We start from the raw sequence: 22,807 nt of genomic DNA, 5'->3' as shown, positions 1-22,807 counted from the left end.
TCCTGACCACATTTGCAGCTACTGTTGACTTTGACATTTGAAACAAATCCCCTCACCCACCCTTGTGCCACCACAATCCCTCTCCAGTCTGATTTGTTTGCCACTAGACTATCAATAGAAGCTGTAATAATCCAAGGCTAAATCAAAGCTATTATGCAGAGTGGCTGAGGCGCAACTGCTCAATATCTGGACGAGTATGAGCTAAGATTTACATGACAATATTTAATAGTACTATTTCCAGTCTTTGTAGGATAGGCAGATGCAGTAGATTTGGCTTTGTTTTATAGTGGATTGGTGGAAAATAAAGTACTGTTGTCTGTGACCTGCATGAGTGAAAGATGCAGGATAATCTCAGTCCCTGTAGAGAAGTTGGATGGGGAAGAGGGGTAAGTGTCTCTCTCCTCTGTGAATGGACTGTAGGAGGTGAGAGAAGTATCTCTAGCTCAAAAGGACAAGTGCAGTGGAAGAGGGCCTGAAGTTTAGTTAATGGTGAGCTCTGGTATGAATGTAGGAGAGGACAATGAGGGTCTGTGGTCCATATTGGAAAAACTCAGGTAGATTAGGTGGGTATAATGGGGCCTCTTGCCTATAGGTGGAGGCTAGATAAAGTTTTGGAGAAGAGATGAAGGGCAGAGTTGAGACTGATGTGGGAAGCTTAATGAATTTCCTCCTTAACAAGTTGTCTTTTTCTTAACTCTGTGTGAACAGAGAAGTGACATAGTCTCTCACTATGTTCTTAGGGAGGAAACACACTACCTAGTTGCATAGGAATCTGAACCTGTTGGTCACAGGAAGAGGGCAGACTGTTCTCATTGCATGGAACTTCCAGAGTTTTTCCTCACTTCCAAGTAGCAGCACAGGCATTCTCCATAGTTCCTTCTGTCTGCAGACTAGAAGAATTAATTTTCATACTCTGAAAAAATTCAGTCCTTTTTCTCTTGGGGAAAACAACCTGTTTAAAGATCCTTTCGTTAGGAAGGATTCCTCTGCTCTACTCCTGCAGCAAAGCCTCTCTGCCAAAGATGCACAATGACTGGCAACCCAACTGACAGGAAAAAAATGTGGTCAGGAGGTACCAGATCTTCTCAGCCCATTAACTCTACCTTAATTGCACTACTTTTTGTCTACAGTTAATAAAGGTCATGTCTGTCTGAAACATTGTAGATCTACTGGTATATTTCTCAGAGACAAGCTTAACTCAAGAGTCATTGTGACTTTGTGGTTGAACAATCACCTGGTTAATGAGCGAACTTTAACCTTGGTGTTTGTTTCCAAGAAGTCCTAAAACATTTTTTTGGTGGGCGTGCAGCGGGCAAGTTTCCTAGAGAGCTAGTAATCTTGTGCAAATAATCAGTTTATCTGAATACCAGAAAAGAGTGTACGAGAGATACTTTAGAAGTATTCTGTTTAATTTATTCGAGAGAAGGTTAAGAGATGACTTGCTACATCAGGAGAAGATTTCTGAATGGAGGGCTCTGTGGCTCCAGTTACTCTTTTGTCTGTTAAATGAATGGATGAAAGCTGAATCTAGACAAATTCAGACTAAAAAGGCATATTTTTTTTAATCAGTGAGGATAATTAATAATTGTGACAGCTTATCTAAGCAGATGGTTGACTTGGTCACTTGAAGTCTTTAAGATTGGATGTAGAGCTGATTAAAAACTAGGGTTTATTCCTCCACAGAAAGTTTTGATGACAATGGGAGTGGGGAGGGACAAGAATGGAATGGAATCATTTTCATCTAAATTTTCCATGGAAGTTTATTTTCTTCCGGCACAAATTTGAATACTGAAAAAAATATTTGGCCAAAAAGTTTCTACTGGAAATTATACTACAGTATCTCATGGGAGCAGTAATTCAGCGACTTCATGCTCTTTTTCTTGTCTCTTCCTCGGTAGAGTTCTATCTTCCATGGTGCACCGTGGTCTTCACTTGTGAAAAGAGAAGCCATTGTATCATGGGAATTCTCAGCCATGGCAAATCATGGGAGATGTAGTTCAGCTGAGAAGCCTGACCCATAGAGGAGAAGGAGAAAATAAGGCAATTGAACTATGACTCCGACAGGAATAACGGCATCTTTTCCAAATGAAATCTTTTTTATATATAGGCATTTGGGCAGGTGGGGAATCCATGAAAAAACAAGAAATTTTTTTTGTGAAAATTTTTTTTAGTAGAAAACCCAATTTTCCAACAAAGTTTCAATGGAAAATACAGCCCTAATTGGGTGTCTTTCTGAAAGGTTACGAACTACATGTTGTAATCACTTGGTGAAATTCTATGGTCCTGTGTTACACAGAAATACTAGATGGTCACAGTGGTCCCTTCTAACTTTAAATTCTGTGAATATATAGAAGATCAAGAAGTGTGGTATCTGAACATATTTTTTGTTCTCTACAGTACTGAAATTTGAATCATTCATGGCAAATTTACACTTAAATTAAGAGGAACAGTTAATATTGCTTGAAAAACAAAGATTTTTATTAATGTATCAGATACTTGTAAAACACAGAAGACTAATACTTCCGAGTTTCTCATATATGTTTATATAAGAAACAATGCAGAGAGGATTAAAAGTTGAGTCACTCCAGGACATACAAAAGCAAATTAAATTCTTTACTCATGAAGTCACAACAGAAAAGTATATAGAAGATTGTAATATAAAACACTGGCAGGATTATGACTAAGATTACTCGTATTTGTGTGTGTGTGTGTATGTGTGTATAATAATTACACACATTATAATAAGATGGAAAGAGTCATACATACTTTTGCAAACATTATTGGGAGATTTAGCTATATTAGGCACCTGCACACTATATATTTGCTTTCCTTTCTCCCCATATTTGTTTTACTTCACATTTTTCTTTTTTTAATACTTCTGTTTTTCCAGTTTTATCCTCCTTTCTCTAAGTACATGTCCAAAATGTATAAGCATTAATAGATTAAATTTAAGTAAGTTAAATGTAGACTGTAGTGGAAGCTCTATATGCCAGCACAAGTCCTCTTTACCCAAATCATCCTTTCAGAAGAAGCCCCCTGAACAGGACTCACTTTGTGAGTAGAAGGTCAGACACGTTACCGTGGGCAAAGAAGGAAAGGAAATGTCAGAATTGAGGCCCCAGAGATTCAAGCTAATCTCAATGGGGCTCAAGTACAAAGGCAGATGCTGGTTCTAAAACATCCAGGAATCACACTACAAAGATCTGCCATCAGTTTAAAATTTCACCCCAGGAAGTGAGAGTAGTCTGTTACACAGGAGTAATAAACTTCCTGCCTGGAACACTACTCATTTCTGCCATTTGTAGAGGAGGACACTGTCCCCCTGGGAGCACTAGGAATGACTGTGCCTCAGGAGGAACACTCTCTTCAGACTGGTCAGTGCATGGGAGAGATAAGCATTCTGTTCTGCATCATCCATTACAATAGTGCAGATAGCCCCTCTAATGAGCCCATCTGGAGGCCGGGGTGGGTGGAGCTAGGGAGCTTTATACTTCTGGGTCGCTGCCTGACCCTGTGAGCCTGCCCCTCAGAGGGTCAGGCGGCGACCCGAAAGTATAAAGCCTCGCTCTCAGAGCTCACTAGAGGGCCAGCCACCAGGGAGGCCAGATGCCTCCAGCCTAGCCTGCGACTGGGAAGCTCCTGTGGCCCAAGGTGTGCACCAGGACTGGCCCGACTTGCTCTGTGCCCACTACCCGGAGGAGTTGCCAGACCTGCCCTGTGCCCGCCGCTCGTCCGGTAACCAGAGAACCCATGGTGCTGGACCTCCCAGAGGACTCCACCATGACACAGGTACCACCAGAAGGGGAGTCAGGAAGTAGCCCGGGGGCAGCCGACCCTAGTCTGGCTGCAGCTCTGCCAGAGCCCACATCACTGTGTTGCAGCCAGGATCCCCACTGACTCAGCAGCGTATCTCCTACCGCTGCTAGGGTCCCAGGCTGGGACGCAGTGGAGCGGGAGGGCCTGCGTCCCCCCACCATACAACTTGTGGGTGGCAGTCTCCCCTTCTCCCAAACCGTTTGGAAGTTTGGGCCTACTGCTACGCTCAGCCCTGCCTGAGGGCCTGAGCTCCTGACTCAGTATTGCCCCTCCCTGACCTAGGGCCAGGGCTTACTACTGTTTATATTGCTACTGCTATAGTATTATTGTGCAGCCCTGCCTGAGTCATTGGACCTGAGTCATTGTTGCCCCAACCTGACCTAGGGCTCCGGCGTAACTGTACTTATTTTCTGCCTCCACAAGAGCCATGAAGTTTGCAAGAGTAAACGTCAATTTTGTTACAGCCATCCATGGTCAGACTTGGTCTAGCTACATTTAGTGTCACTTAGCAAGAAGGAACTTGGCTTTCTTGACATGAAAAGGTGCATATCTTAGAGCCTTATAGATTCTCATAAGAGTGGATAAACAGTTTATATGTTAAAATCTCAAAACAGGTATAAATACATCCGACAGCCTGGATAAATTCAACTGCTCTTTGGCCTTGATCCAAAGCTCACAGAAATCAATGAGTCTTTCATGACTTCAACATGCTTTTGGCTTAGGCCCTATATGGTTCACTGAGGCTGACCCAGATTTGTAAACAACCTTGGTACAAGGAAGTTTGGAAATCCATTCTGTGGACCTACAGTCTATCACAGCATAGCCCTTTAGAAGGAAGGGGATACAGGGTCAGAGTGGGATTGGAAATCCAGAAGGGGGATTTCATGGTTCCCCAAATGAAGGGCCAGAGGCATCTTCAGAAGACTCTGGACTGGTCACTCCTCTTAGCTAGAATCACAGAACTATTACTTAGGTAAGTGGTTCCCAAACTTGTGCAGGGAAAGCCCCTGGTGAGCTGGGCTGATTTGTTTACCTGCCGCACCCGCAGGTTCGGCCAATCGCGGCTCCCAGTGGCCACGGTTTGCCGCTCCAGGCCAATGGGAGCAGCTGGAAGCAGTTGCCAGGATGTCCATTGGCCCGCGCTGCTTCCAGCAGTTCCCTTTGGCCTGGAGCAGTGATCGGCCGAACCTATGGACGCAGCAGGTAAACAAACCAGCCCAGCCCGCCAGGAGCTTTCCCTGCACAAGCAGCAGAACAAGTCTGGGAACCACTGACTTAGAAATGAGATAGGCTTACCTATACAATAAAGTTGCACTGGAATCAACCTAACACTGATATAGTTAAACAAGTACAAAAAGCTTTGTGGACACTCTTACTTTGTCTGACTTTAAGTCAGTTAGGAACAGGTCTTTCAGTGAAATAAAAGTGCCCATACAACCTTTTGCACCAATGTAATCATATTGGTGTAAAGCTCAGACTAGGTCTGGTAGCCCTGGCATAAGACAAGCCCTTCAATGGTTTTAAGAGTAGGATACATAGGTGCTGGAACTAGGAGTGCTGATGCTGGCTTGAAGTGGTTTCCATTATATACAGGGCTTACAGTTCGATTCAATGGCTCTCAGCATCCCCAAGATAAAAATTGTTCCAGCACCCCTGCTAGGATAAAGGAAACAAAACAAGCTTCTATAACTTCCACTGAGATTTTTTTAAAAGGTCTGTTTGTATGTATATGAGTATACACACACACAGCTTTATATTTAAAAGCATTGTACAGGGACATTGGTCAAGTATTTCTAAGCCTCAAATTTATACTTCATTAAAACAAGTTGAGGCCAAACACTTCACTTAAAATACTAATTCAGATTAGGTTTAATATGTATGCATATAAAAAAAAAATTCCTGAGCAATATCGAAAACCCCAAACAGAAATAGAAAACCCCAAACAGAGCAGTGTTATGCAAAGAACCTAACAAGTATGCTTTGATTGTCCAAGCCTACATGAAGTTTAAAAAGTAAAGCAAACAGCAAAAATGCTCAAACATGGATCAGAATGAAATCCTGACACTGCTGAAGTTAATGGCAGAACTTCTATCAACTTCAATAGGGACCAGGACTTCACCTCAGATCTTTAAAATTATTTCCATTTTAAAAAGCTGAAGGCATTATTGACAGGTTTTTTTTAAAAAAAAAAACCCTACACATTATCTGGATAAAGCCTCTAATTTAAATCTCCACCACATTTTTCAGGTTTCAGAGTAACAGCCGTGTTAGTCTGTATTCACAAAAAGAAAAGGAGTACTTGTGGCACCTTAGAGACTAACCAATTTATTTGAGCATAAGCTTTTGTGAGCTATAGCTCACTTCATCGGATGCATCCGATGAAGCCTAAAGATGACTAAAAAGAGACAGTCGTCACTGTACGACTTACTATATCACAGAAAAGTTTCAAACACTGATGTGACAAGAAGCTCAACATCTGTGCATAGCAATATGGGTTTGTCACTTAAATTTAGCAGTTTCAGAAGGCACACTGCAAACTACGTGTTTCATTTCAAAGACGTTTTCTTCTTGGACATAGCATATATGAATATAAACTCCTACCTGAAACTGGTGTATCTTATTTTGGAGCTATGATGGAAAGGGGGGAAGGGGAGGGAGATCTTTGGTTTTTAAATTAAGATTGAAAAACTTCACTAACATCTAAGTTACCAAACCAGACCATCTAGTTGGAGGATTGGGATCTTAGCAGCCCTGCATCCGTCATTCTTCTCTTTCAGGTGCTAGAAAAAGTTGGACCTGATTGTGTTCATGATTCAAGAGTGGCTTAAGTCCATGCTTGTTTTCAGACAGTGTCCATTCCAATGCCTCAGAAATGCTCACAGTTTAGTTTGAAGGAACAGATTCCCAGCTGATATAAATGGAGCTATGAAAATTTACACCAGCTGAGGATCAGTCACTGAATGTTCCAAATAACTCTCCAGATGAGTTACTTTGTACACAGAGTCAGATTTGATGTGACCAAACACTTTGTTTCTTGAGGTTTTGTCACATTGTATTCTTTCACATTTCTTGATGGAAGATTTAATATAAAACTTGTTCAATATGTCCCTAATTGCCTCATGTTATGTGTTTAAATTTAAATATGAAGTGAACACGAGTGTCAATACTATACTGTGTATTGATTTTAACTCTGATTCAGGAAAGCACATTGTAGCACGGCTGCCTTACCTTATCTGGCTTCAGGTTAGCTGCTGCCTCAGTTTTCCCTCATGCAGACTGGACTCCCAGTAAAGACTCACGGCCATGCCCAAGGCACTTTCTAGACACAATTTTATTCTTCAAATATAAAACTTAAAGCAAGATATTAAAAACAAAGACAGTTACTTTGCCAAGCCTGGGCTACACTTCTCAGAGAAGCTTGCCTCTTTCAGTGCTGAATGGAGGACAAAGCCTTCTTTCAAACCCCCTGCTTCAGGAATGATTGTAGGAGCCCATCTCCCTTTTACAGCTCCCTAAACTGTGCTCTTGCAGCCCTTTATAAAGATCTCCAGACTCCTTCCCAGCTGGATCTGATAAAGGACCAAGGCTGCCTGGCCCCAGACCCCCTGGTCCTTAAAAAGGGGCAGGCCACCCTATTACACACTGTTAAGCACATGTTTAACTGTCATTCCTGCATCATTACATTAAATTTATAACCTAATCTTGTGGGGGTTTTTTTAAAACAAGAAAGCCTAATATTCCAGTGAAAGTCCTACATTACTCTCAGGGTATAAAATGTTTTACAATTAATTATTATTTTTAGGCATATTCCCAAATGAGAAAACTAAACAGCTTTAAACGGTTTTATTAGTTACTTGTAAATATATTTTTTTCTGATGGATGGTTTAGGTTGTGTTTTGAATAAATACAGTTTGTGATGTTTCACTACCATAACATGAACAGTACTGCAAATATGGATTTGAATAACTTTAAAAGTAGCCAAACTAATTTAATGTCTTAGAAATAGTAGTCTTTAGGGTCTGAGCCAAAGCCCGTTGAAATCAATGAAAGAATAATTGACTACAGTGGATTTTGGATTGGGTCCTCAAGGAACCTTGGGAAATAGCTTTGTGCTTGAGACCATGTGGATCAGTAACCTTGATTTTTATTGGGCTTCAGTACAACATTGACTATCCACAGATGTAACAGGGATAAGATATTGGAGGGGGGTGGCAGGAAAACCAATAGATGTTGCTTAGGTTGGGAGTCTCCAGGTTTGAAATCTTTGTAGAGAAAAGCTTCAGGTCCTATACACTCTGTAGGACAGTCTCACCCCTTAAGAGCTTCAGACTGACAGAGATTTCTACATCTGTCTTGTGGTTTCTCAAATGTAATTTTTCCTCAATTCTCATTTTCCCCCATAGGTCTTATTTTCCAAACCTATTCATACATTTTTCCTCTTCTCTAAACTCTTTCCAGTCTACCCATCAAAGCAAACAAGCACCATCACCATCTCATTGATGGGATCAAAAGAACAAGATGTTACTCACTCAATGAATAATAAAAGCAATTATGTTTATAATAAAAGTAAGAATCCTTTCTCAGTCCTGTCCATTTCCAAAAGCTTCTTCTATATCTTCCATGTATTTCTTATCAATATGTTCTCCCCAAGAAGCACTTGACAGCAACTGCTGATTTGGGTTTGTTCGCCTTTTTTTTTAAAAAAAAAAAGGTAGTAATTTTTAATCAAATTTAATCAGTTTTATGTTCTGTATATGCAGTGAAAGCTGCACATACACTGAAGGGGAAAAGATTATATTAACCTCACCTATGAAGATCCATCTACAATGACCTCAACATCCAAGTCAAATATTCATCTATGTTTCTCCTGGTATATCCGTATATCCTCTATTCCCACTGCTAACTGGCAGAATAGTAAAGATTGCACTGAGAAAACAAGGAATCTGAGAATAGCAGCTCCTGCTTTCCATTAAATTCATCACCAGCCATCGACTACAGAGCTGCAGTTTTCACTAACTAGTGTGCCTACAAATCATCCCAAAATGGTTTTCTCTGTTCAGCCATCTCTATTCTTTACCAGCCATTGCTCACGGAGACAAGCCTTTTGCCTTAAAGCTGTGCTTCTGAAAGCTCTCTTCTCTCATTCAGGTGTGGGATTTTTTTGGAGGGGCGGGGTTAGTTTTAAATGTAAAACAGACCTCTTCCTTACCACAACATGTTTGTTTCCTTTATTTCCCTAGTCCTCTCACCCCTTATGATCTACAAGATTTTCTCATCCATCTTGTAGAGATAACAAGACTGTAGGTAACAGATATGGGACTATGTGCACCAGGTCAGATATCAGTTTCACGTTCACCAGAGAACCAAAATTATTGTCATCTCCAAGACTGGACTATGGTGTATGATTCCAGAAACAGTCTAAGACCCAAGAAAGTTTTAAATAAACAACAACAAAAAATGGAGAAACTCAAAATTAAACACTACAAAACTTACCTAGTTGGATCTAAGACTCCTTCATTTTGCGAAGGTAGTGCTAAATCACTGACATTGGAGAAAAGGAATTGGAAGAGTGTCTGTCTCTCTCTCTCTCTCTCTATTAGAGTTCTTGTGTGTCAATCCTTTCATTCCCTCACGTCCCCCTCCCTTTTTTATACCCTTCAGAGTCTTTTTGACTTAATGACTTTGCTCACCATGATGCTAAGCTGGGAGACGCCCACTGTTAGCATTTCAGCAAAGGTATTAATACAGGTACTCCTCGGACCTCCAGTACCAATTTGTGAATACAGTCAAGTCTATTCCACATCGTATGAAATTTTTTTTTAATTAAAGCATTGGGATTTCCTTTTCTGACCCTTCTTATGATTATTTCAAAAGTTCCTAAGTGTCAGAAGTATACCCCATCTTTGCTTGACACCTTGTTCAGAATAAAGCTCTTTGCATAGTTATAGTGCTCAACTTTTTAAGGTCAATAGCTGACTCTTCCCTTTGAGTGTCAGAACAAAGCATACCACTTTCAGTCATAGTGTTAGAGATATAGTGACCATATGCTCTCCATAATTCTCATTTCTCAATAATTCCCAGAGCTGGAAAATTATTATTTCTGGACAGATGGGATTCCCTCTGTCACAATGGTCTTGTGCCCAAAAAGTCTGAATAAAATTTGGCTAGTCTTCTCTGTTGCACAGTATTATTTGTTACTGCTCAGATAGTCAATTGAAACTTGCAACAAAAATATGTAACAATTTAATGAGCATGCAATGTGTACATCATATCAAATCAATGAAGAATTACTATTTACTTAAATACTATGATATATGAAGCAAAGAGATGCACTATTGGGATGTCCCTTGCAAGTCTGCGGTATAGCACATGGTTGCTGCCAATTTCTTTACCTGCAATCCTCTAATCATAAAATCACATTTTTTGGTGCCATTCATAAGAATAAGCAAAACACAATAAAGGTATGCATGCTAATGTCAGAAAGAGGTTTCCACATTTCTGGTTTGAAAACCATGTAATAAGGAACATGGCACATCCAAAAGCAGGACTATACTTTTGAGCTGTTTGTCCCCAGCAGCATGCTTTCAGACGCACAGAGTTCTCAGTGTACTTTGAAAGCAATAGCATTAGATATTTCTTCATAAAAGCATTGTGTGAACATTGGATCATGAAGCAATCCTTGGTTATAAAATGGACATATGGTTTAGGAATCCTATAATATAAAGAAAGTTATAGTGAAAGCCAGGTAGGTTCTGACTAGTAAGGCATGCAATAGGGTGGCTGTTAAATATGCATCCGATGAAGTGAGCTGTAGCTCACGAAAGCTCATGCTCAAATAAATTGGTTAGTCTCTAAGGTGCCACAAGTACTCCTTTTCTTTTTGCGAATACAGACTAACACGGCTGTTACTCAGAAACCTGTTAAATATATTTAATCTCTCTTTTGATTTGCAGTGTTCCTGGAAAAGTTTGTCAGGAAGTATTTCACTGAAGCTAGTTATGAAATTTCATACCTCCTGCCAAAAAAATCTGGATGTCAGCAGTTAGCTTCAGTGCAGCCTTTAACACACTTTGAATGTGGAAAGAGCCCTGCAAATCTGCAGATATCCACAGACCATATTTGCGGATTGCAGATCAAATGTGGATACAAAGTATGTATAAATGAGCTGTTTGGGTTATTTCTTCCAGATCTGATAGGCTGAGCCTACCCCTTTATTAGGATATGGATTCATATTAAGGGATAGTTGGAATGGGCGGAGTTTTGAGGGCTGGGAAATAATAACCTTGCTGTTACTGAATTGGCTGTAGTAGACTATCAGAGGGGAAACATTCAGAAGAATTTTCAGGTCCCTTCTTATGTTGTGTGAATATTCCTCAATAAAATTCATATGTTTTTCATTTTAAATGTTTGTCTCTACTGATTATCAACCACAAGTTTAGGGGCCTGATCAGGTGAAGCAATTTTGATCTAAATTATGCCCCCCAAAATGCTGCTAGAATCAGGTGTGACATCCACCCAAGACATGGCATTAGATGAAAGCCACCACCCTCCCACACAAAGTGATTCCTCATCCCCCAGCATCTACTGCTTCCCTAACTTCCTCTCCTAGATCGCCCCATTTCTTCCTCCCTCAGCAGCCAGTGTCCTTCTTACCCTGCTCTCCCCATCTCTCCTTCTCCCCACTCCATATCTACAGTGATTTCTCTCTCTCTGGTACTGTTTCCCCTCTATCCCCATCAAATGCCCTTTAGATCTCCCCTTCACCCTTGGGCTAGGCGTCTCACTTTTAGCCCTGGGAAGTCTTTTTTTTTTTTTCTTCCACTTTATGCTTTCTCTGCCCAAACCCCTCTCTGCAATCCCACTCCCACCAGCACCCTATAGCATTTCACAACCATTTAGCATCTAAGTATCTTCAGTCCACCACAATCCCCAAAACCCGCAATTCTTCAGTATTCCCATAGCCATTCACCCCTCTTCCTGACATGCAAGGAGTGTGGAAGGCAGAATGTGTGTCCCACACATCTGCCTTACACTAAAGGATGCTGCCGTGACTGAAGAGGAGTATGGGTGCTGTCCTTTATTACCTCCTTCTGCTGCTTATTAATAAGGGGAGAGCCGAATGAGGAGTGGCAGCCAGCCAGCGCAGAGATAAAGAAGAGTCTGCGGCAGACTCCATGTGTCAGATTCAGTTACTGCCAACCTTTTCTGCACTCCACAAAGGGTGTTCCACAGCTCCACAGTCAATGCTGGAGAAAGAGGCAAACAGTTCATACAATCCAGTCTCGCAAAGGATTCCCAGGAAGGAGATAATACAAACTAACCTTCTGGATTGGAGGCAAGATCCATAATCTATCTCATAGGATGAGGAGAGTCTCTGCCTCCCAACTCTGTGCCAGGGAAAGAATATATAGTAATCTTTTGGCTATGGCTCTACATTTAACATCAGCGGGAAGAGATATTGATTGAGGATGCTTAAAAAGATAGACTTCTGAAGCCTTTTTTCAAATTCTGTTATTTGTTACTCCGCCTCCCTGGGCCTGAGCACAAAGCCGCCGCTTGCTTCTCAGACCTCCCAGGCTTCACGTGCGAACAGCTGATTTGTGAGAAGCGGTGGGGGGGGGGGGGGGGGAGTAGAGAAGCAGAGCAGGGCGGCGCGTTCAGGGGAGGAGGCAGAGCGGAGGTGAGATGATCTGGGGCCGGGCGCAGGGCAGGAAGCTGCCAGTGGGTGCTCTGCACCCACCGAATTTTCCCCATGGGGGGCTCCAGCCCCAGAGCACCCAGGGAGTCAGTGCCTAAGGCACCACTTTTGATGTGATCAGTGGGGGAGCGGCCGCTCCCCCTGCTCCCCCCAAGCTACGCTCCCCTGCCCCTAGGAGCCAGAGGGACCTGCCAGATGCTTCCTGGGAGCTGCCCCAGATAAGCACCACCGGGACTCCCCACCTTGGCCCCACAGCAGGTCCCTCTGGCTCTTAGAGGCAGGGTGGGCACCCACTACGGTGGCCCATGAGACCCTCCTGCCCAGTTCTGGGGGCAGTCAGGGGACAGGGGAGGGGAGTGGATGGGGCAGGAGTTGCCGGGGGGAGGGGCAGGGGAGGGCCACGCCCCCCTCATGGGGTGAGGAGGGAACCGGTTGTTAAGATTTTGACAGCTCATCACTGCTTATTTCCCTTAATGCAAGTTTCATATTCCTTTGAATAGTTACTATTTTTGCTGTTGTACACTAAAGAATTATTTTACCTGCTGTATGAGGGTTTGATTGTTGTTTCAATAGTCTGTATTGATGAAAGCAGTAAAAAACACAAACACAAATAAAGTGGCAATGTGGAAAGAGCAGAATTTCAGAGCAATGGATTTTTTACTACAGAAGCATGAAAAAGTAGTGAAACACTTCTGCTCAAAGAGACAATGAGACTGAGACTGCACTCAGGTGCAGGGAGGTCCATGCTAGGGCCTCTATTTGCAGGATCAAGGTTGTGCCATCCAAAATCAGATTTAATTCATTAACAGTCTGGCAAAAGAGTTGATGCCTTAATGCCCAAAGATAAAAATAATGTATGCAAGCAGTGATGAGCTGCCAAAATCTTAACGGGTTCCCTCCTCACCCCACGAGGGGGTTGTTGCCCACTCCCACCTCCTGGGACTCCTGCCTCATCCAACCCCCCCGCGTTCCTGGGAGGGCGGAGAAGCAGGCCGCAGCTTCCCGCTCACGCCAAGGGTGGCAGAGGTGAGCTGGGGCAGGGAGCTGTTCCCCTGCGTGCCCCCCTGGGTTACCTGCTGTGGTACAGGCGGCCCTCCTCGCGCCCCTTCCCTCCCCGGCTCACCTCCGCCTCCCTGGGCCTGAGCGGAAGCCGCGGCCTGCTTCTCAGCCTGCCCCAGCTTCCTGCGCGAACAGCTGATTCCTGCGCGAACAGCTGGGGGGGGGGGAGCAGAGAAGCAGAGCAGGGCAGCGCCTTCAGGGGAGGAGGCAGAGCGGAGGTGAGCTGGGGCTGGGCGCGGGGGGGAGCTGCCGGTAGGTGCTCTGCACCCACCAAATTTTCCCCTTGGGTGCTCCAGCCCTGGAGCACCCATGGAGTCGGTGCCTAAGGCACCACTTTTGGCCAGTTAAATTTAGAAGCCCTTTTAGAACCCGTTGTCCCTCACGGAACAACCGGTTCTAAAAGGGCTTCTAAAATTTAACAACCGGTTCTAGCGAACCGGTGCGAACCAGCTTCAGCTCACCACTGTGTGCAAGGTAAAAATAGGTCTTCTACTGTGTCTCAGGTTCTGCAAGAGCAGAGAGAGTGTACTCTCTCTCATTATATTTACAGATATCCTTTTGATGTGGGTTAGAGTTGGATAGGGTCCTGCTGACTTAAAAAAAAAAGTTTTTTGATAATATGGGAGGGGACCCCTATAGTTTCTAATAGGCTTTTCCTTTTGTAAAAACAGATTACCCTCATGCCCCTCTCTTTGTTGTTACTGGGCAATAGCCAGGACGATTATTTACTTTCCAGGGTTAGAACTACTGGCAATCTTACAAACACTTGAGTAAAGTTAAGCACATGCCTAACTGTTTGCAAGATTGCAGCCTAGGCTATTACTCTCAAACCATCAAGCAAGCTCTAAAAACACCTATGTACATTATGCTTGCTCTCTGAATGTTTTATAACTAATGAAAGGTCCAATATGTGTCCTTGCATGTATAAATCAAGGTCAAACATGCTGCAGAACCTTTCAACTCAAAACATAGCGTCTCAGATGTAACATTGGATGGCAGACACTCATCTTCATTTACTTACAATTTAGAATAAATAAAAAGCACCCATGGACAAGCTCTGAATGCCCTGCAAATTAGTTAAAATTGAAAAATCAAAATACAATACATTCTGATCGCTCCTTCCAACAAGCAATAGCACATATTTAAATAATAACACCCCCGCACATCAGCTTGTACCTCACCCCACCTACCTCTCTTCAAAGGTCAGATAAAACAAAATCCTAATAGGGCCTGTTTTACAAATATTGATCATAAATACATGTGAAATTTAAAAACTAAAACAGAACATAGAATTAATGTGTATTTGAATACACCAAAACTGTGAGTACCATACTACAATGTGTTTCAGAGTAGCAGCCATGTTAGTCTGTATTTGCAAAAACAAGGAGTACTTGTGGCATCTTAGAGACTAACAAATTTATCTGAGCATAAGCTTTCGTAAGCTACAGCTCACTTCATCGGATACAATACATGACTACAATGTTTTTTAAGGTAGTTCTATTAAAAGTTCTCTGGAGTATTTTGAATTTTAGGCTCTTCCCCCTTCCCTGCACCCAGTTTGTTCTGATATTTCAAAGCCTGTAATTCAATAAAGAATAATATGATTCCAAATTGTTTATTTCTCCATCCACTTCTGTAAAACCCTATATTTTTAAAACATAATAATAAATCCCAAAAGAGTTGGTAAGATTTTAAAAATGATTGTTTCAGAATCTGGGGCTGCAGTTGGGAATGACTTATACATTAATTGTCAAAAGGGTCATCAATACAGCAGATATATTTGCTTTCAGAAATTTTAAGGTTAATTCCTGAGCTAGATCATACTCCTTAGATCAGGTGTTCTGAGCCCCCCTCCCACAAACATGCTATAAAAACTCCACAGCCCACATGTGCCACAACATTTGTTTTTTTGCATGTAAAAGCCAGGGCCAGCATTATGGGGTAGCAAGCAGGGCAACTGCCCGGGCCCCACACCACAGGGGGCCCCACAAAGCTAAGTTGCTCAGGCTTCGGCTGCAGCCCCAAGTGGCGGGCCTTGGAGCACCAGGCTTCAGCCCCATGTAGTGGGGCTTTGGCTTTGTGCCCTGGCCCCAGGCAGTCTAATGTCGCCCTTCTTGGCAGATTCCCCTGAAACCTGCTCATGGCCCCCCAGGGGGCCTCAGACTCCTCGTTGAGAATCACTGCCTAACATCTCCATGTGGGGCAAAAGGAAGGTCCTGCACTGGTGAATCTCTCCCTCCCGAGCTCTTCATGGGGAAGGAAAGAAAGATTCTGCCACCTCCATTGTACCTTCCTCCGCCACAACCAGAACCTTGCAGAGCCCTCTCCACATGGTTTGGCATGAAGACTAGGCAGGCTAGGAGACATGTATGTAGGGAGACTGAAAGACAAGGAGGTGGCACACTGTCCACCTCTGGCTCTACAGACCTTATCTGTAAAGATTCTTCCTAGACCCCCTCAAGGCTCCACGGGCCAATGAAAAGTCCCTGATAGCATGGTTAATGCAGCTATGATGCCAGGTACCAAAGTAGTGGAGAGCATACACAGGGAGCCAGAGACAACAGAGAGACAGGACCTCTTCACAGAATGCCCCAGCTTAACGCAGATCCTGGGATTAGACAGCTTTCTGTAGGCAGGGTGAGGAACCCTGCCTTCCCATCAGAACTTTGTGGTGGAAATACCGGCAGAGACTCTTTAATGAAATTATTCCCCCAGAACCTGCCCCCTCTGCAATGGCTTTTAAAGATGAAGCACAAAAACCCCTTCAGTAGTGCTAAACAACTGCTACTCAAGTAAGGCATTGTAAAGGTGATCAATTAATAGGAGTTAGACGCTGAGGTGCTTTTGAAAAACCCACTAGGTACTTATCTACATCTTTCAGACCCTAAATACATTTAAAAATCTGGCTGTCAGGGCCCAGTCCAAGAAACGCTTGTACCAGGCATAATCTCATTAATCTGTTCAGTGAAACTATGCCGGCTTGCCAGAACTGCTCCTGGCACTTTATTTACAGGGCTGGACCTCTAGTGGATTTAATAATCAGTTAGTGACAATTTCCTGCTAGCATTAAAAATTTGTGCCGATATAAAATATCTATATTATGGAAGTAATAGTAGTGACTGTAGATAAGACTGCATTGAGATTTTTACTTAAAGGAGAACTAAACTCCCTTTAGGTCCCTAGTGATTAAATATTTAAATTTTCTACTATATATTATTATAGTTTCAATTTTGGTAGTGATATAGCTTCCCCTCCGCCCCTTCAAATTTTTTAAACAGAAGACAAGCAAAGTGGTCGTCCACCCTCTTTTCACCAACTAGCGCCACCTCCCTGACAACATGAATCAGCAAACTCAGAATGGGTGGGTGATACTGTAGTAGTAGGATTGTTTGTATTTTGTATAATTTAAAACAAAGGGTAAAAAATAATGAAATAATAATGTGGCATGTATTAAATGTATTGGTGTATGATTTGATCATATCCTGCCAGCCAACCTTTTTGAATAGCAAAAAGGAATGGCCTAATGGGCCATTTAGTAAAGATACATCAGCCGGAATCCGTGTCTGGGCTGATTTCAAGGCAGTAACAGATGTTTTAAGGTCCCTATTTTGTTGTAGGTTTAGCATTTTAAAATAAGTAAAAGAATGCCATGAGTGTTTTCTTGTGCATTGCAATTTAATGTTCCTGTTCAAAATGTTCTGTGTAAATTAATTCTGTTTTGTGTGTAAATATGGAATGTAAGTGTTAAAAAAGAAATGTGAAGGCCATCGCTGAACCAGATGTATGAGAAAGGAACCAGAAACAGGTGCCAGGAGGCTGCAACACGCCCCTATTGAAACGTCAGAGGGCTGCAAATTAACAACTCTAAAAATAAAACAGGCACCTATCGATGGGAACAAAATAGCTGTAATAAAAGTAATTAAAAAAAAAAACACAAGTATGCATCGAACAATAATTAATTACAGCATGACGGTGCAAAACTCATTGGTCCCAATGAAGGAAAATCACTATATAAACAGGGGGCCTTGCCATAAAACTTTGGGTTCGTCCTGTCAAGACTTCCCTGGAGCATCGTGTCATGACCAATGGAACCCGGCTCCTCCCTACCGGTGATCAACCTAGCTGGCCACTAGGTTGATCTGGACTGGTAACTATAACATCGACGGGGGGGGGGGGTGCGCGCTAATTGTTGCATCTTCAATAAATGTGGTGTATTACCTTTTGTCCTGAAAAAGATCCCATGTGCTTCTTATAAGCATAACAATACAACTTCACCTCTCCTCATTTTCATATACACTGGCTACTTTGGGAAAGTAGTTGTACTGATTTCTACTCAGTAGGGCATCGTCTGACCCTCCACTTACAGAACCTACAATCAATAATTGTGTCCAAAAAAGCAATTAAAATTGATGCGTTTATTTTTCCTCCCTATTAAAAAAAAAATCATGCTGGAGTGGTCTATGCTCCTGTGAGTGTGGCATACATAACTCCTACTTAAAAAACAAAAACCTCAAACTTATTTCAGTTCATGTTCTATAATACTCAGAATGTGTAGAGCTTATTATATAGTATTATTACTCAGCATTTCGAGAAGTAGGGCTGGCCTCTCTTCTAGTCCCCTTGTTGAAACACACACTTTTTTTGGTTAAAAGCTAGTAGAATAAGTTCATTAAATACTTCGCTGGACACTGGCCCACAGCACAACCACCACACAGTTTGATACAACCAACACTATTGAACAGAACAGAGAAAAATATTGCCAAGGATAGATCAAGTCAGGAATAAAATTATCAGAGATGTTTAGAAAAACTTGCACAGCTATAATCTACACGCAGTGTTATTAATATTTCACTTTGTGAATATAAAGTTTACAAAACAGCCGTGTATATGTATCATATATTCAAAAGTCTTATGCTGTTTGAAATTCATGAAAACATGGTTGTAGAATGATATACCCTTCAATAACAGTTTTTCTTATTCAAATTACTCCCTATATTATAGCATGAACACATTACAAACTATTCTCTGGCTAAGAGATTATTACTAATATCACTGGTAACAGCGGTAACAAATAAGCTACTATTTTAATTAGATTATATAATTAAAGATAGCATCAGTTTATTTACACACAGAGATTAGGGCCTCTATCACAGTCATATGCCTCACAGATCACTTATCTCATCCTGAAGTAATCTGCTCAGAACACAAGCCATCTTTATTGCAAATGGTTCATTATTTCTTAGTAGTCATGGTCTTAATGTCAATCAGGTCATTTTGGATGTAGTGAAGGGGTTCTCAAGCTCCTTTTATAGAGTCAACCATATCTTAATATAGTTGTAAATGTGAGGGAAGGTGATCTAGAAGGCAATCACATAATATCATTGTGACTATTACAGCAGTTGCCTAAGTGAAAAGTAATTGTGTGTTTGTAAGATGTCTTTCAATGCAATTTATCTGCTGGAAACAAGGATGGAAAGCACCACATGATTAGCCAGTTATTTTCATCACTGAAAATTTTGTCTGAATAATCATTTCACGATTAGATCCCAAGTTTGGTTCCACCAATGCTTATAATATATCAGGCTAGAACAAAACATTCAGTTGTAATTAAAGGGAGCCAGAATACTTCTAAAATTATGATTGTTTCTTTAAAACTAGAACAGAGTTTCATAGATGGAAAGTTTATCTGCTTGGAAGTATTGCCCAAGGTGAATGAATCTTCAATAATTAACACATCTGATAAACTGTAGTTTTAGGTATAACACTTTATTTGCAATTTTCAATCATATGATCACGATTGGTACTGGGAATAATACTGTAGAATACACATTCTACCTCCAACAAGTTGTCTATGTAGTAGAACAACATGAAATTTCAGTTTCATGCAATACGACAGATTGCATTTGGATGTTATTTTATACAAAAGGAAATAACATTCTGGAAGGAGTTGAGTTAATATGAATGTATTTTCAGACAGATGAATGTTTCTGAATGTACATGTTACAATATTTTTACTGTAAATGAGGATACATTACTTCAAAATCAAAACCAACTTGCCTAGACACCAGCCAAATATTGCCCAAGCCTGATCCAATATGAAAACATAAAATTTAATTTCAAGGTGTGGTGCCAAAGGGCATTAAACTTAAAAAGCATAACCAAAATGGGAGGCATAAAAGTTACCAACTGCACTGATGAAATCTCAGTAGCTAGAAGCAAACCAAATATGTTAAATTAGTATCTGCCAGGATTATGTTGTTAGTTGCTACTATCATTCAATAATATTTTAATATTCAAAACAGGTTAGGAGGATGAGTTTTAATATTTCAGCTCAATTTCACAAATTGTTCAAAGAAAATCCAAGTTACCCAGTTAACAATGGTACAACACTAGAGTCAAAATGCACTGTTTTTACTGAATGACATCAAGAACTGTAAGAACTACATTTTATATTGATCACAAACTACAAGGTAACCAAAAACACTTACATCACCGATCATATTGAGATTTATATATTCCTTTTTAAAAAGGGAAAAAACAAACATTTCAGTACCATACATCAGAAGACTCAAACACCACTTCCATGCCACTAAGAATTGCTACTGTGTAAGAAACAGTATGCTTGAATGCGGAGGCACATTTTTTGACAGCTACAACGTTGGCTTCCATTATGGAAAGATCAGTATTTCATCCTGGAGTTCAGTTCCAACACAACTTAAGCCAACTAAACATTATGTCTGATTAAACATACAGATGCAAACAAAATCAGACCACAGCACATTATTCACTGCCTTTGATGTCTAAAGAAGTGATGAGCATTATGGAGGACACAGGATGAGATACCAAAGCAATATGTCAAAAAAAAAAAAAAAAAAACATCGAAATGAAAGCAACCCCACAACACACCCACAAACAGCCATTCTAGTTTTTCATTATTAAATATTTTTAAGCAACATTTGAGGTTGTATTTTATATGTCTATGGCTACTTCTATATATGGAGAATAGAGATAACGATTTGGATTTGTGCTTTACAAAAGAGCGACAGAAAATGAGACAAAGTAATCTCAGGCAATGAGAACTCTTTGGGTCAGTATAGAAACTAGCACGGCGAGATATATAGCCCAGTGTGTATTAACATATTTGGGTTTCTCTACTCAGATTTAAACACTATTCAGTTCTCACGGTGAACCACACTTTTTAAAAGTAAATACTTGGGCTCTATTTTAAACACTTGCAGTGTTGATATTATATTTGGCACAACACACGCTGCCCACAAATCTCCCAGAACTTAATTTGCGTGAAAACCTAGACTTAAAAAGACGCCAATAAAAAGCAGAATATGGGTAAATTCGTAGAATGAGAATCATTATCGAAGAGAACAAGATTTAAAGACCAATTCGCCACCGACGATGTCAAACGGCACGAGTAACTCGTAGTGCGCCTGAAGCCTTCATAAATCCCTGAAAGATTTATATACTAACCACCACAGTCACTGCCAGGGTAAGCACAGGTTGCGCTTCTGCAACGAGGAGAGAGATTCTGACACAGGGGCTATTTGAAAGGCGGTCGCAGCTGTCCTCTTAAAACCCCAAACAATAACCTCTCCACCGAATTAGTCACCATCATGCGCGGGTCACCTCAACCTATACCTTTCCACAGCCAATGGTGACCGTTTAGTCACTGCAAAGGAGGAAAGCTGCAGAAACGCACCGGCGCCACTTATGGAGGACCAGACCGGGCACCGTGAGGAAGATCCCTGCCGTGGGGTTTTTAGGGAGAATCTGACACCTCTGCATGGGCGTTTTTAGAGGGGCACCCACATGAAACGTTACTGCTCTGAATCGACTCCTAGCCGGATTTTGCCAGGTGTCCGATTGGGATGCAGTTCCGCCTCCGCGGACCTTTGGGATTTAGTATCCGACAGAAGCGAGGCAAAGCGTCTGCCCCGCACTTGAATCATATTGCCGAGAGACCCAGGGACACGTCCTCCCCACCCAGCGCCTTGACCTAGGTGTGCAAGTGCCTGGAGCTGGATGCGCCCCCACGCTGCCCGGTGGGATCAGGCTGGGTGGGCAGCAGGGACAGGAAGGCGATGCAATAGGCTCTAAGGCAAACAAACAGCAACAGCTAGTCCGTCCCCCCACCATCCCTCGGAGAACACCCCCACGCCTTCTCCCAGCCGTCAGCGCGCTGATGGAAAGCCGGGAGCTCCCTCCTAGGGCTCGACTCGCGCTCACATCGACACCACTTTCCCCCCTCTCCAGTGGCAGAGCGGGGGGAAGTCGTCACAGCGGCCACCGCTGCCACAGGGCAAACCTCGGTCCCTTCCTCGACTTGCCTTGTCCCCTCCTTCCCCCCCAAAGTGACTTTACCAAAAACTTTCGCCCAGGGGGGTAACCCGCGCGGCGCGCCCGGGCTCTCTCCGCGGCCGCTTCCGCACGACAGCGCGCGGGGTCCGCTCTCACCTGGCTGCCCAGGTGCCTCCGAGGAGCGACCTCCTCCTCGCCCGCAGCGCCAGGGCGTCCAGCGCCTGCTGCTCCCCGCTGAATCCGGCGCGACCTAGGAGCCGGCCCCTCACGGGAAACGGAGGCCAAGCGGCCGGTACATCCCCCTGCGGGCGGCGCTGCTCGGGGGGCACTTCGCACCCCACCGCCCGGGGAGCTGGAGCAGCTGCTTTCCTCCCGCCCGGAGCAGCGGCAGCACCTGTGCCCGGGCAGCGGCAGCGCCACCGCCACCTCCAGTCCCGCACTTTCTTCCCCCGCGCTCCGAGCCGGGCGCCCGGCTGCAGCCCCTCCACACGGCGAAGCCGCCGGCGCTCTGCCGAGTGCCGGAATGTCTTGAGCTACCGCTTCAGCGGCTTCCCCCCTCCCGCCACCGAGCAGCGCCGCGCCGCGCCGGGACCCAGCGCTCCGGCAGCTCGCAGGCGCTCCGCTCATTGGCTCGCCCGCCGCTGACCTCACTGGAACCGCTCACGCCCACCGCCGGCCTCGCCGAGGGATTCTTTATTATAGGGGCGCCCGCTAGCGCTGCGCGCCCTCAGTGGCGGGGACCCGCACACGGGCAGTTCCAGCTTCGCTCCCCGCGCTTGGGCTCCTGCCCGCTCCAATCTAGCCCAGTCCCCACTGCAGCTCCAGTCCAGCTTTTTTGTTTTTTTTCCCTTTCCGCTCACCTGCTGCGCTCCACGCCAGCCCCCTGGCTAGCTGTGCCCCGGCCCTGTGCAGCTCCACTCCAGT

The 22,807-nt window shown here is 43.2% G+C and overlaps 1 protein-coding gene across 4 annotated transcripts in view; it reads right to left on the bottom strand.

The window, feature by feature from the left end:
- Positions 1-22,393, bottom strand: part of CHRM3 (cholinergic receptor muscarinic 3) — a 458,695-nt gene extending 436,302 nt beyond the window's left edge. For all 4 annotated transcript variants that reach the window (XR_012157829.1, XR_013635514.1, XM_073335257.1 and 1 more), the window contains exon 1: positions 22,040-22,393. The gene's annotated coding sequence lies outside the window, so the exon portion shown is untranslated. The remainder of the gene's footprint in view (positions 1-22,039) is intronic.
- Between the last annotated feature and the right edge of the window lie 414 nt (positions 22,394-22,807).

This window comes from Lepidochelys kempii, chromosome 3 (genome assembly GCF_965140285.1).
Source record: "Lepidochelys kempii isolate rLepKem1 chromosome 3, rLepKem1.hap1, whole genome shotgun sequence".
Taxonomy (NCBI): domain Eukaryota; kingdom Metazoa; phylum Chordata; order Testudines; family Cheloniidae; genus Lepidochelys; species Lepidochelys kempii.
The sequence above is the reverse complement of the archived record's forward strand: the minus strand, read 5'-3'. Positions and strand labels throughout refer to the sequence as shown.